Raw genomic sequence first — 10,538 nt, forward strand, 5'->3', positions numbered from 1 at the left:
AAAAGAAATGCATTAGGCAAACAATGTGACTACCACTTTTGTGCTGCGGGCACAGAAAAAGGGATGCAGTTGTAGAGCAAGGTTTATGTACTAATAGATAACACTTTCAAAACCATATGGTCTTGTCTCCCAACAACAGCAGGAACCAGGTTCTAAACAGTATCTGAAGCAATATTTAGTTCCTTTAGTTCAGTTTTCATATTCAGTTAAAAAAAAGATTGTGAAGTCAAAATTAGGAGGCACCAAACACAGTTCTAATATAAAATGTACCTGAATTTTAGCTTAGAGAGTCTAGAAAAATACATGCAATCATGCAGAAAGGAACACACATTTAACTTGCAAGAGGGGGCTACTCCCCATCCCTATTCCTTGCTCTTATCAATACCTAAATATTTCACCCATGGTGGCAACAGTTGCATTTCTAAAAGGTATCATGCCTTTCAGTTTATGCATAAATTACCCTTAAAGGTTTATCCATCCTCAGTGAAATCTAATGAAATGACATATATCTAACGTAGTGTAACAATCTATGGCTAGAGCCAAATACTCTAAAGCACACTGACAGTACAGAAAATTTTAAAGTAATCTTAGAATGGCTTTCTAATTAAATGAATTGACTACTCTAACAACAGCTTTGTCCTCTGTGAATGGAACTAAAATGCAGTCATTTTTAAACAGATGATATATTAAAATATTAAAGCCCTCAGTGAGCTTATGCAGCTGGCTCTTAATGAGAGAAGAAAAATCACTTATTCTGGAGTGGGCATTTGTGTTGAACAGCTGTGTGGAAAATGTAGGACATCTTCAGAGCACACCACAAACAAAAATCATGTAATTCCTATAACTAGTGTAGTTCTGTGTTATAAATGCTCCAAAATATTTTAAGTACTGAAAACAATGGACAGTACATGGAAGAGTTATTAAGAAAATATAATAAAAATACAGACAATAAATTGTGGCTTGTTTAATACCTGATACAGAATAATGAGGCCACGGTTCACCTGTGAACTGTAAAATAGAAAAGTTATAAATTGAGGCACTCTCCTAAATCGGACAAGATCCACACATGCACTCTGTTGTTGAATTTGTACTACCTTGTCTACCTCCTTGTTCATGGTCAGCTTCACCAAGGAGGAATAGCATAAAAAAAACATCCTAAGTATTCACACTCAGTAAAGGAAGATTCATAGAATGTTCCTTTATTCTGTCTGCTGTTGTTACCTTGTATTAGTGTAAAACCAGTAATAACTATATTATGAATTAGGCTCAATATTTACTTCTTTTACCAGCTACAGATTAAATCTCAAAATCCACTGATGCCGATATTCATAGACACAGAAAGTTGTAGTTGTAGCTTTCTCTGTACAATGTTTGTCTTTCCCCTCTTGTATGGTTTCCAAGATATTAAACCAGTAACAATAGCACTACATTACCTGTTTTTAACAAGAGGAGCTCTCCAGATAGAACTGATGTAAAGCAAGACGTTAGGTTTAATGAGCTGAAGTGCTAAATGTTGGTTATTATGTGTATGAAACTAGCCAATGTTTAATATCAACAGGAGTCTACATACAAATGTTACTTTTCTATGACATGAAGCAAAACTTTTGAAGTTATCGTGGCAGAGGTAATGCTAAAAGTTTTTCTGTTCTTATGGTTGGGTACGTTTTAGGTAAGTGTCTAACTGAAACTAATGCTGAGGCTTTTCTAAAGTTACCTGTTTAGTGTGAGATGTATGTGTATATACACATATACACATATATACACATACAGTGTAAGATGTATTTTGTATATACAACAAAATCTTCGTTCACAAGATATGCAGGATGGACTGGATTTTGGACAAAAATCAACATGATCCATTTTAACCTAATTTTTAGTTATATGTTAAATTATGCCCGAAGTAGAGACATAAAGATCAATATTTCTATATGATTATTTTTGGACCAGCACATTTTGTTCTGCTGTTGAGCAATGCTACTGCAGGTGACATAAGGCCTAAAAATTTATAGAAGGATAGACATTACTGGCATGAAAAGAAACAGATTAAATTCTTTATCTGACCAAATAAAATGAAGAATTAAAGATGCACAGGATTAATTGACGTTTTCAAAATCCATAGCAGTTCATTACTTCTGCTGACAAGAACTTTCAAGGTTAAGTATTTTTACCTGCTAATGCTAAGAATTTATTAGCAAGGTTAATTTGGATTCTGCCCTGTACAGGAACTGTTTCCAATGCTAAGAACCTGAGCTGTAGAGAGTGATCCAGAATGAAACAGTACCCAGAATCAGAAAAGTAAGATAACTTCTATCTAGATCTATGAAGAGAATTTCACATTTGAAAAGGGTCAATATTTTCAGGTTCCCTTACAAGGATAAAAAAAATAAATATTTTTAAGTGATGACACTTTTAAATCTCCTCGGTTTTCGTAGAAAAAAAGTCTAGTCTTGGACCAGCTACCAAGAAAATCCTGTACACCCAGACTGATGTGTTAGATGTAGCTGTGTTCAAAGAGGATGCTCATTCCATAATGAGGGTTGGTGATGTCTCCAGCCACTGAAGCTAAACCCATCAGGGATGAGATTTCCACCTAGGTTACTGTGGCAGGTTGTGCTGCAACAGTGGAGAGGTGGCTTTGTCCACTCTGCTGCTTTTGTAAATTCTACTTTAAGCCAGTGGGTGGTAGTACAGCCTAAAGGTGGTAGCACAGCCTCCAGCTCCAGCTGCTCTCAGAGATTTGCAGAGCTTGCTTTGCCTTCTTGCTTGAGGTTATCTGCTCGCAAACTTTTAATGCTGATCATTTTTACGATTTTGCGAAGTGCTATAAGTAGTATGCAAATTATGGATGCTGATCAGCGCCTTAAAAGTGCTAAATAATAAAAAGAAGAAAAGAAGAATGAATTAATAATAATGATAAAAAATAATAAAAAGAAGAAAAAATGGAAACAGAAGGCAAGTGCTCATGGTCAGAACCGAACGACACTGATGAGGCAGAATGCAGTCATCTGTAGATAGATAGTTTGAAAAAGAAAAATTGAAATAATGGATTTGAATTAAATCACACAAAAGGAAACGACAGGAAAAACAAAATATCCTGTCTAAAATCACATGAAACTGAAAACATCATTTTACTCTTGTCAACTTTAATATTGGCTATACATTATTTGATGGACTATTAGTTTAAGTAATAGAAAAGACGTTAAAATTACATAAATAGCAATAAAATATAATGTTTTCTGTCAAATGTGCTATCTATAAAGGATCTTTAATAGTCTTTAACAAAACTTATAGTGAAAATACAGGTATATAAATAGGCTGACAGAGTTAAGGAAATTAACTGAATGTTAGCAGGGATTCTGTTGCAGGTTTCTAAGTGAAAAGACAAAGGGATGGAATTCATAGAGGAAAAAAAAAGCACTTGCTGAGCATCAATGAAGAAAAAGAATATGTTTCTACTTCGAGTTATCGTCTCCCACTCTTTTGAAACTGTAGGGCTTTTTGAGAATAGCTCAATGCCTACATTATTTTAAAATAAATTAATTGCCATCTGTTTCTTACAGGTGGCACTATCAGGATTTTCTTTACAAGCAAGAGGCCTAGAAAGCAACCTTTTAAGAAAGAAAAAGTCATAGCTGAAATTCCCGCAAACCTAGGACTTTGAAACTGAGAACTGGCAATAAGTGTGACAGGAGCATCTGAAATATTCCTCGGAACGTGAGTCAACATAAAAGGCTTGCAGAGAACTGCAGACTGGCAGAAAGGTTGGTTCAGATTGATTGATACAAAAAAAAAAAAAAGAAGAACATTAAAAACAGGAAGGATAAGAGACTTGTTCAGGAAAGGAAGAAGCAGAAAATAGCATAGCCAGGAGACAAGCCAGGGCAAAGGGAGGTGGTTGAGTTACCTTCCCTGGAGGTGTTTAAGTGATGGGTGGACAAGGTGCTAAGGGACATGGTTTAGTGTTTGATAGGAATGGTTGGACTCGATGATCCGGTGGGTCTCTTCCAACCTGGTGATTCTATGATTCTATGATTCTATGAAATGCTAAGGCACAAACTCTTAGCGACAGAGCTTTGAGCAGCGTGAACAGATGAGGGCAAGATCCCTGAACTGGGGGGTATGAATGAAGATCCAGAGCAGACCTGGCATACACATGCAATCTTGTTACTTGTTCACAGTTTCTTTTCTGCCTCAGGGTGCACTGTGTCCAAGTACACAGTTTTAGGAGTGACTTTAGAGTGTTCTGGAAGAACTGTGGAAGGACAGTCTGGATCAGGTCGTCATTACTGCTTCTTTTATGAAAGCCATGGACTGTTAGACCGCTCTGGCTAAAAATCAGTCCTGTGAAGCCCAACAGCCCAGCAGTGATGTCCAGAGACAGGATTGATGTGTGACACTCCTCTACTCCAAGGAGTTCCCCCTGATAAGGCAAGGAAAGCTGCATGCTGGTGGGACCCATTTCTCCTGGTGGTGCCACTGAAGAGATGTGCATCAAGGGAAATGTCATAGGCTTTGACCTCGCTGAGCTGAATAGTGGACTCCTTCTCCTACGAGTTGTCCTACAGAATTCACATCCGTTTTCCTCACATTTCTTTGATTAGCCTTTTCTTCCACAGGGAGGGCTTTGCAAGTTCTTGGGAAGTACAGAGGGAAAGAAGAACAAAAAATTTGGTGCTGGGAATAGCCTTCTTGTTGTCATTGCTGAAGTGTTTGTGTGTCCTGCTCAGGTACCTACTTCCAGCAACGTCCTATCAACTCCAATACAATGGTTCAACTACTAGTGATAAGCAGCACCCTCGTTCTTGGTGTCAGTGGTTGCTGGAATGTTTTTTTTGAAGTGTGCCTGTTGCATCTAAAATCCAGTGTATTGGGAGACCGTTAAGGGAAAAAGTATTTATTGAGGGGAAAAATACTAAACAATGTAATTGAACAAAAATTGTGTTTTCTTTCTGGATTTATTAGCTTTACTATTCCTGGATTTAATTGTGTTTCTGTAGTCAGAGGAAGGAAAATACAAAGCAGTAATGCCAGAGAAATGTTGCCTAAGGGAAATCAACTGTGATGTTGATAGCTAACAAGGTAGATGACCTGTGCTGTTGCAAACTCATTGCAGATACCAGTGAGATAAAACTCTGCCAAGGGAGTTGAGTGAAATTATGAGAAGCTCACAGAATCAACAATAGAAAGAGATAAGTGAAAGCAGGGCTAGATGATATTCCATCCATTCCATCTTGGTTACCATTCTGGCACTCACTAGTTTGCACCATGGAACTGTCTCTGGGTGTGAAATGGATTCTTTTTGGATTAAATATAGTCAGAGACTTGCTGTACGAGTTTATCTGACATGCTACAGCTGCTGATGGGTATTCATTCCACTGCTGGCCTTGAGGCTAGTCTTAGGTCAAGGTGAAACTCTATGAAACATTTAGCTTAAACATCAGCTTTCTCCTTTCAAATCTGCCTCTGCTGTGCTGAACTACCTGCTAAAACAGGCATAGCCTCAAGGTGGGAAACAGCACTCATCAGGAGTACAAAGACTGAATCAAAGCTGTGTGATAAATGCAGATGTGATGGTGCTGGAGTTTATATTTGAAGAATTGAATGCTCACACTTACATGGAAATGAAATTCATGCAGGGTGATAGTGAAGAGGCTGATGTAAAGGTCAGGTAGGAAAGCTGTTGGAGAGGAGATGATAGAGGAGCAGTGAAGAGGAACAAACGTAGACTTTCTAAGTGAACTGAGACTTAATAAGCAAGTGTAGAGGAGGTGGAAGCAAGAACAGGTGATCCAGTAAGATGATACAGCTGCTGTTTGATCTTGCAGCAATAGGGTTAGGAAAGCCAAGGCCATCCTGGACTTGAATCTGATAAGGGATGTGAAAAGCAACAGGAAAGGCTTCTACAAGTAGATAAACAGCACAAGAAAGACCAGGGAAAATGTGGGCCACTGCTGAATGCAGCTGGGACTTGGTGATGCAGGACGCAGAAAAGGCCAGAGTACTCGATGCCTTCTGTGCCTCAGTCTTTACTGGGCTTGCAAGTACAAGAAAGATATGAATATACTGAAATTAGTCCAGTGCATGGCCACAAAGATGATTACAGGACTGGAGCATCTCTCCTATGAGGAGAGGTTAAGAGAGCTGCGAATGTTCAGCCTGGAGGAGAGAAGACTCAGGAGTATCTCATCAGCATGTATAAATACCTGAAGGAAAGAGACACAGTTCTCAGCAGTACCTGCTGGTAGGACAAGAAACAATGTGCATACAATTAAAACTCTTTGCCAAAGCACTTTCTCTGCTGCATCCCACATCCATTTTTTGTTCCTGCAAGCTTCTTTTTAATATCCTCTAATTCTAGTATTGGAGGACACAATCAACAATCATTAACCATCTGTGTTGCTCATCGTCTTGTAATAGTGTCAGTAATTTCCCTTTCTGTGATCTCTTCCCTTGGCTGAAGAATCATAGAATGTTTTGGGTTGGAAGGAGCCTTAAAGATCACTTAGTTCCAATCCCTCTGCCATGGGCAAGGACACCTTCTACTGGACAAGGTTGCTCAAAGCCCTTTTGTTTTGTCTATGAAGCTTGCATGCCCTCGTTGCCTTTTTCTGGTCTTTTTACACTGCTGCTGTATCCTTTTTGAAATCAGGAAACCAGAACTGCCTGTATAACTCAAGGCACAAGCAAATAAGAGGTACCGCAATCATATTATCTACCTTCTTTTTTTCTTCTTTAATTATTCCCAATACTAAATGAGCTTTCTTGTATTCTGAACATTTAAACCGATGTTTTCAGGACCTATATTAATTGTGTGATCTCATTCGTGAGCAACTGCTCAAATTTACTTTCTGACTCATAAAGTTGTTCATATACAAGGATATTTTAATGTAATGGCTAAATATGTGGCTGTTAAGCAGGAGGTGCTTCCAGTTAGTGGGACGATGGTTTTGCTAAAACAAAGGTCCCTGCATGTGTGGATCTGGTATAAAAAGTAGCGAATGGCGGAGCTATAAATGAGAAGGCAAAATCAGGGATGTTGTGGGGTCTGTGTGTTTCTGTATGGCTGTATCACTACTGGAGGTCAGCAGTTGGCCTAGTTGTTTGACTCGTGTGTATTTGTGCTTCCTGGGCTGTCACTGGACTTCTCTTGTCATCGCCACAGAACAGTGGTCCTGGAAAACTGGTGTTTAATTGCAGCCTGAGGTCCCACTCTGAAGCAGAGAGCTGGTGAAGTGTCCCAACACCATGCACCAGGTAGCGTTCAGCCCACCACAGCCTTGGAGGAGAGAGGTAATGCTCTGTAGCACTGACAGAAACTCTCTTCCTTCTGAACATCCTCAAATTTCTTTTCTTGTGCAAGAAAGCCTGGAGAAGAGGAGGCTGAGGGGAGACCTCATTGCTCTCTACAACAACCTGAAAGGAGGTTGTGGAGAGGAGGGAGCTGGGCTCTTCTCCCAAGTGACAGGGGACAGGACAAGAGGGAATGGCCTCAAGCTCTGCCAGGGGAGGTTTAGGCTGAACATTAGGAAAAAATTTTTCATGGAAAGGGTCATTGGGCACTGGCAGAGGCTGCCCAGGGAGGGGGTTGAGCCACGTTCCCTGGAGGTGTTTAAGGGACGGGTGGACGAGATGCTGAGGGGCATGGTTTAGTGTTTGATAGGAATGGTTGGACTTGATGATCCGGTGGGTCTCTTCCTACCTGGTGATTCTATGATTCTTTGATTCTATGAATCTAAGTCCTTCCAGGGTAAATTCTTCTCCCTTCCTTTACCTTAACTCTGCTGTACCCCGAGACTGAGCTCACCCCCACCTCTTACAGAATAATAGGTGCTTCTTGTCTTTCTTCTTACTTTTTCTCCTGTTTGGAGGTATTGAGAACAACCATGCTGAGGGTTTTTCTCAAGATACTTTTCTGGAGATGGAACCCAAATAGTTTGGCCTGGAACATCCTGAGGCTGAAGTAGTCATTTCACTGCCCTGCTCTGGTGAGATGAGATTTGTGAATTTGTGCTCTCAGGCATTCACATGATCGAGGACTGAGCCTGAAGAATGCCAGCTAGGGAGAGTGTTGGGCCTTTCCAGAGAAGGGCAGTTACTGTGCTACACTCTCCTTTAAACTGCAGTATTCCTACATTTTGTCAACAAAACCTTTGCTTTGAATCCAGCCCTTAAGACTGTTGTTGATGATAAATCACATGCTACTTTTATCTTGCAATGTGTAGGAAGAAGTTAAAATCAATGACTACTCTGCAGTGACTGTCTTCAGTTTTGTGTGAAGGTTTTGTGATTAACAGCAGAGTGCTGAGAAATGCAGAGCGGCCGTACTTTTGTACTGTTGCTCTTTTCATCTTAATTCTTTTCAATCTCTTCAGAATCTGAAAGTTATGGTCAAACTAGAAAGCAGAGATTAATATCGCCTCTTGCAGAAAAAAACCCCTAACTTCTCCAACTGTGTTAAAGCTGAATTTTTGTCACTTTCTACACAGCCTGAATTACTTTTCAGGTCAAATGGCAGAACGAATTTGGGTCCCACAAGCAAAGCCTGGCGAAACTGTGGCACAATCCCAGCTGGGCTTGGAAATCCGTACTGTGAGTTCTACCACACTGGCCTTGCTGGGTCCCCATGCCCTGAGGTCCCCATAGAATCACTGAATCATAGAATCACCAGGTTGGAAGAGACCCACCGGATCATCGAGTCCAACCATTCCTATCAAACACTAAACCATGTCCCTTAGCACCTCGTCCACCCGTCCCTTAAACAACTCCAGGGAAGGTGAATCAACCCCCTCCCTGGGCAGCCTCTGCCAGTGCCCAATGACCCTTTCTGTGAAAAAATTTTTTCCTAGTGTTCAGCCTGAACCTCCCCTGGTGGAGCTTGAGGCCATTCCCTCTCGTCCTGTCCCCTGTCACTTGGGAGAAGAGGCCATCACCCTCCTCTCCACAACCTCCTTTCAGGTAGTTGTAGAGAGCAATGAGGTCTCCCCTCAGCCTCCTCTTCTCCAGGCTAAACTCCCCCAGCTCTCTCAGCCGTTCCTCATAAGGCCTGTTCTCCAGCCCCCTCTGGTAGTACCAGAGGAGGTTATCAGACTGTGAGCATTAGGGTCAGTCACATCAAGGTAAAGAGAAGGGGTTAATACGGATGGGTGAAATGGATTTGCTTTGGTGTGAGAAAAGGGAAGACAGGGTAGAAGGAAGAATCTGTTCTGTCATCTGACTGTCACATATTGAGTCTGACACTAACATTTTAGTCACAGATCTTCAGGACGCAGATGAAATAGCTCTACTGCAGATGAATTACCTCTAACTCCCTGACTGCTATGATTCAAGCACTTCCTTTCAAATTACATTTTTCCTTCCTATGTTCTCTATAACCTATTTCCAGAAAGAATATTTATTACACCAGTTTTTAGTAGTTAAGTGTTACTTTTTCTAGCCAGCTGGTTTTGTTCTATTTCCCTTTTAGCCTAAGGATGGAACAATTAAGAAATAGTCAATCCACGCTGTACTTTTCTCTTTTGTAGCTTTTCCAGAAATGTTTAGTAGGTGTGTTACTATAGGAGGCAGAACACCAGACTCACATCTGGCTGTGTCAGGGCATTTCTGGAAGATAATTTCCAATACCCAATATTGGATAATAACAATGTCATCCTAATATTTTCTTGGTGTAAAGAAATCATGCAGTAATTTAAAAAGCATGCATTTGGAGGTGCTCTGATCCATCATCAAGCAGATGGGAAGTTTCATTTGTTTCCACTCAGATGTCAGTATGTTTGATACTACCTGAAGGTGGTAAAAGGTTATTCACGATTTACAGTTTGTAGATTTCCCTAGCAGTGACTTTTATTTACTCACTTTCATTATTTTCAAAGACTTGATTACATTCTTAATTATTAGCACACATTCTCCCTCTGAATTTCTGTCTGGAAGGATCAGCAGTATCCATTACTGTGGAAATTTCACCATGTAATGTTAAAATGCTAAAAAAGCCCAGCTCCCCACTACCTCTGTGTTTTTGTTTATCTCAGCTTATGTTGCTTTCCAGTCTCTGATGAGTCATTGAATTTATTTTGTACTGATACTTTCCACATTTCATGTCTGAGCAGTGGTTTTGATTTCCTTGTTTTCTGATCAGAAAAAGCATCAAATCCTGTTGGTAACACTGGATTTTTTCCAGAGTGGAGAAACCCTCTTTTCCAAATTATGATTGCATGGGATGTTGTGACTATCACATGCAGGTGTCTCTGGTCACTTTTGAAGGTCTCTCTGTTTTCTTTGTTGTAGTCCAGGTCTTGAGGGGATGTTGCTTTTGTAACACAGCTGAATATTATAAAGATCTAAATTGTAAACAATATAAAATACAACAATCAACTATGAGCATATAAATGAACATTTCAAGTACTAGAGACTCCAAACTATGCAGATCTGAATTCCCTTCTACTCCTTGTTGCAGACATAGGGTGGCACCAGGCATTGCTGAGTTTTGATCCATGTCCTAAGAGTAGTACAACCCAGTATTTCAAGTTTAGCAGAGCATTTTG

The sequence above is a fragment of the Phaenicophaeus curvirostris genome, chromosome 3, assembly GCF_032191515.1.
Source record: "Phaenicophaeus curvirostris isolate KB17595 chromosome 3, BPBGC_Pcur_1.0, whole genome shotgun sequence".
Taxonomy (NCBI): Eukaryota; Metazoa; Chordata; class Aves; order Cuculiformes; family Cuculidae; genus Phaenicophaeus; species Phaenicophaeus curvirostris.